A 5,169-nucleotide genomic window follows, 5' to 3' on the forward strand; every position below is an offset into this window, starting at 1 on the left:
TAATGTTGATTCTTCCTTGGTATTCATTCCATCTGACAAGAGACTATGTTCTTCCATTTTCTAAGACTTTGAAACCCGGACTTGTGACTTCATAGTCACGTTAGGTGAGCAAAGGACACTTAACACAAAAGGATAAATACACAGCACTGCCGAAAAGAATAGAGGATTCTGCTTTAATAACTAACTACCTTCTTCTAGTTGCAGTTAGCAATAGGTATCTATGACGATGGGTATAGCTTAAGAATGAAACTTTTCACAAGCCAGTACTCGCTGGAAACCCACATGGAAGGAAAGCTCCGTAGATTTCAACTAAAAAGGAAAAAAAAGAAGCACAGGAGAAAGGAAGAAAGAAGACGGAAGAAAGGACTGAGAAAAGAGTCCATCTAGGGCCCCAGCCTGGAAGCAGCAACAAGCCCTGGATGCCTCGCATCAAAGACCAAATGGCAGCAAGGAAAAACAAGCCTAAAGTTTAAAACCACCCACAGTAAAGTCTGCCTACAGGAGCAAAAACCACCGATCAACCCGTCCAAGCAAAGCCAGGTCCCTCCCTTGCCTTGCATTTCCCAGGTACAAGCTAAGCCTCGGGCGGCTTCAAGGAAACCTAAAGTTTAAATTCCTTAGACTCAAAGGACGACAAAGTCACTGGTGAGCAGTGAGCTGAGCGCGGGACGCGCAGACACCCGGGCCATCTAAGTCCTCAGGGACGCGGCACCAAGAAACTTGGGGAGCCCCTCGCTAGCCCTCTCGCGTCTCCAACCCGACCCAGGTAAGCAACCGGAGGCCACCTACGTGTCACTTGGACCGACCCTGGGGCTCACTGACCTGGTCAAAGGGCAGGAGGGCCGCCCGGGCGGCTACGGCGACTTCCCTCCCGGGCTGGGTTCCACCGGCTGGTGCGGGAGGCCGGGGCAGCCTAGCCTCCTGCAGGCGGCCTCACACACGCGCGCACACCCACCCACTCCCGGCCCGCGGGCGCGCGCACTCACAGGCTCTCACGCGCAGGGCTACCAAGCCGCGGGTGGTGGGACAGTACAAGCCGATCGCGCCGATGGGAGGCGGGGCGGTCGCCACCCGTGCCGAGGGACACCCGGCCGCCCGTGCCTTTACCTGCTAGGTCCAGCTCCGCAGTTCCCGCCGCCCCCGGGCCAGCCCAACCCAAGCCTCACCCCTGCACAACCCGGAGCCTACGGAGGGCAGCACTGCGCTGGAGGACGAGTCGCAACTCCCGGGGCTTCACGGCCGCCCAGTTCCAACTTCCCCGGCTCAAGGAACAGGCAGGCGGCAGAAGAGGCACGGGTGCCAGCCTCCTTGCCTCTCCGCCTTCTGGCACTTTCTGCCACATCCACATAGCTCAAGTCAGAAACTCCCCGCACCCCAGAGCGTCTTTCCTCCCGAGTCGCCCTGTCCTCCTTACCTGCGTGGCACCCACAGCGACTCTGCCTCCTGTGGTCCCCTCCCCCAGTCATTCACGAACTTCCCGCGCTGCTACAGGTCTGGGAGGGGGAGTGAGGGCAGCCTCAGCTTTTCATTCAGTACCTTCCTGGAGCTCTCTCTACCCTCCACTCCACATCAGACACACCCACCTCCGTCACCCCTGCCCCCTCCTGCGCTCACCCTAGCGCCAGGCCTCTTGCAGAGCTTTGGTGGACTCCCAGCATGGTGCATTTTCACTTTGTCGCTTTTCCCTCCTCAAGTTGAAAAGCCCTGGAAACCATCACAGAGCCTAGGGAAAACAAGAAAAGAGAAAGAAAAAATTTTTTTGGTGTATGGCTTCCTCCGCGTTGACTTTCTAAAAACTTTTTCAGACAGCACAAAGTTTCAACCAGCATGACCCTGTACTTCAGGCCGTAGAAAAGACATGGTTAGCTTTGCAACTGCAAATCAAAGCGAGTGTTCCTTCGTGACCCTAGAGCTATGATTATAAATTTCTCTTCCGCTAGGAGTGACTTTCCAAGGGCAAACTATTAAGGGCGGGGAAGGCACACCTGGAGGTGTAGGCGGGAGCAGGACCTAAGAATTATTTTTCTGGAGAGTTCCAGCTCAGAAACCTTACCATCACTCAGTAGTAGATAGGGACAGAGCAAGAGAGCACTCTCCTTGTCACCCACCTGCTTCACACTCCAGGCCCCCAGGGTTTCTTGAGTCATCAGAATTGTCTGCCTGAACCCACAGCGGAGTCCTCCACACATCAAAAGCAGATGCCTGGGAGTGAAAGCCTGAGGGACATCTAGGATTGTAGGACCACAGGAAAGCAGGGCTGGCTGACTGCACTGTAGCTGATAGGAAGTGAAAGGCAGCAGAGGGAGTGGATCGCCAACCCCTTGCTTCATACAAAGAGGTCGCTGCCCAACTGGGGGCTGGATAGTTTTCAAGCTTTCAACAGGTTGTGACTTGAAGGGACCATGACCACTGCCTGTCCACGGTTTTTCTCGGTGCTCAACACTGAACTGTAAAGCTGGTCACTTATTTATTCTCCAAAGCTGCTTACTTTTAAGAATTTTGTCCATGCTATGCAGCAATGATGGCTCTCACCTGTAATCTCAGCCCTGGGGAGACAGGATGAAGAGTTGTGAGCCAGCCTGTTCTACATAGCCAGGCCAACCAGGGCAATATAGCAAGACCTCCTGTCTCAAAAAAAACAAAGTGGAAAACTATTCAAATCTCTTTTTTAAAAGGCTCTGCTTTCCAAATCCATTTTATGCCAATTTATGATTTGTCTTATAGTTATCTACTTAAAATATAAAAATTACACCTACTTATTGCTAATATATTCATGCCCAACACCAACTCTGTTCTTGACAACAAGCAGAAACACATCCACCAGGGAAGCAAGTGTTGTTTGAGGCGCAGTGCTTGCCAAGCAAGTACGAGACCCTGAGCTTGGTCCCCAGCAGTACAAAATCCATAAAATAAATAAATAAGCTTATAAATAAAAACCACTCCCTAATCACAAATAGTGATAGTTGGTCTTAAACTATTAGGAAGTTGGGATGAATAGGAAACCATCAAGTTTTATACAAACATAGTAAAGAAAATAAGAATACACTGAAGGGGGCTTCACATTTTCCCTATAGTGCTATGAAACTCGGAATAGCCAGACCTATTGCCTAATTTTCTTTCTCCTACTGCTCACTCCATCTGTTTCTGGTTTCCTGATAGCAATATTTCTATATCAAAAAAAATATTTTAAAGTGATTCCCATAGCTAACCATCCCTCACTGATTAAAGGCACAAGGTAAATGAGCTTCTCTTAGTGTGTACTCACCTTGAATGACTGGTTTTATCTCTTGACTTCTTGAGGAATATAGTTGCTTCTGTCCCAACTATGTATTAACTACTTTGACTACTCTGTGGTCCTTCTCAACCTCAAGTGGGAGTGTCCGTCCTCTCTAAACACATATGCTCACAGTATATTAGAGTAATAAGATGTGCCACAGCAGGACAGTGCTAGCCTAGCATGTGCTGCGTTTGATCCATAAGCACACACAGACACATACACATGTGTACACGTAAACACCTGTATATACACATACAAGCATGCACACACATATACACCCATATATACACAGTTCACATATACACATACATACACAAATGAACACATACACACATACATACCTAAATGCACACATACATGCACACACAGGTAAATATGCACATACAAACACACAGACATACATATACAAATGTATACACATACACAAATGCACACATACACATACCTACATGCATGCACATACATACATTCATATACATAGGCACATACATTCAAAATGCATACATATACAAATATGTACACATGCACAGAGAGAGAGAGAGAGAGAGAGAGAGAGAGAGAGAGAGAAAGAGAAAGAGAGAAGAGAGAGAGAATTACTTGCCTTATCTCTTCCTTATTCCATCTACCGTGGCTGAAAATGAATTAAACAAGAGGTCTGCCTGGACAGACCTGTCTTGCTGACAAGCAAAGGCCTGTCTGAATGAGACTACTCTGCAGCCAGCTTTAGGTCAACAACCAGAAGTAGGTTAGGTGTCCAGCACAAAAGAGAGACGATGAGATACAGTGTAGCAATAGTGCAAAACCCAGACTAAGCCATCAAAACCAATTCAAAATGAGGTCCAAGTCTTTAAGACAGGGTGGCAACTGTACACTGTTCCACAGAGTTCCAAGTTGTCTTGTTTTATATGTTGTCTAGGTACAGGATCTCACAATGTCCGCCGTGCAAGCCTGGAATGCACTATGTAACTGAGGCTGACTAGCCTCAAACTCTCAGCCTTTTAGCCCCCCTGGTGCTGGCATTACAAGCTTACATGAGCCATGTTCCAAGTTGTCTTTATCAAAGCCAATGTATTTGAGTAAGTTCCTTAACACACTAACATCTGTGGTGTTGTTTGGATATAAATAGAAGGGGATGCCTACATACACTTTATTTAATATCTGGAAGCCCTCCTGTCATTCAGACTCATCCCCCCTCTTTAGGGTGACCCCCTCATGCTATCCATACTAAATAATCTCAGTGTGTACTAAATGATCTCACCAAACAGTAGATCTCTGATGAGCTTCTTCAGATGACTTCAGCAGAAGCCAAAAATGCCAAACATTTGGTGCTGTCAGGCATGAGGGAAAACACTCCCAGCAACACGGAAGGATTGCTGGTACATGCAGGTTCAGTGAAAGACCCCACCTAAGGACAGCGGCAGAGGAGGGCACTTGATGTCATGTGGCGGCCACGTATATGTGTGTCTGTGCGTACGCCATACACAAACACATACACACAAAACACCTTAAAGTCTTACACATTATCCGGTGGTCCAAACATTATAAACAAGGGAGCATTTCCTGGGTTTGAAAGGCAGGGTTTGTGTTTACTGGCTGCTCTTCTTTCTAATTCTCCTGCCTCCCTCAGATCTCTTCCCTCTGGCAAAAAGAAAAAAAGAAAAGAGAAAAGAGAACCAACAACCAGCTAGCCACTACAACTATCAACGCAAAGATCTGCTGGAGCTTCCCCTTCCCGCTTTAATGTAGAGACTGGTTCAAGAACATATTTGGGAAAATATCCTTTGAGGTTTCAGCCTGCTTGACAGCCTCTGTATCCACCCCCGGGGGGTAGGGCTTATCCTTAAGGACACTTTCCATTTTGAAGGAGAAGGAGGGGGGGAGGAGAAGGAGAA

General features: G+C 48.0%; 1 protein-coding gene across 14 annotated transcripts in view; it reads right to left on the minus strand.

Moving 5' to 3' along the window:
- Nucleotides 1-5,169, minus strand: part of Lpar1 (lysophosphatidic acid receptor 1) — a 170,176-nt gene that overhangs the window by 125,586 nt on the left and 39,421 nt on the right. For 2 of the 14 annotated variants that reach the window (XM_031377500.1, XM_031377499.1), the window contains exons 1-3: nucleotides 2,533-2,624; nucleotides 1,615-1,723; nucleotides 1,415-1,493 (exon numbers count right to left, since the gene is read on the minus strand). The gene's annotated coding sequence lies outside the window, so the exon portion shown is untranslated. The other 12 variants (XM_031377501.1, XM_031377507.1, XM_031377509.1 and 9 more) reach the window with 10 other exon arrangements.

Source organism: Mastomys coucha, unplaced genomic scaffold, assembly GCF_008632895.1.
Source record: "Mastomys coucha isolate ucsf_1 unplaced genomic scaffold, UCSF_Mcou_1 pScaffold18, whole genome shotgun sequence".
NCBI lineage: Eukaryota > Metazoa > Chordata > Mammalia > Rodentia > Muridae > Mastomys > Mastomys coucha.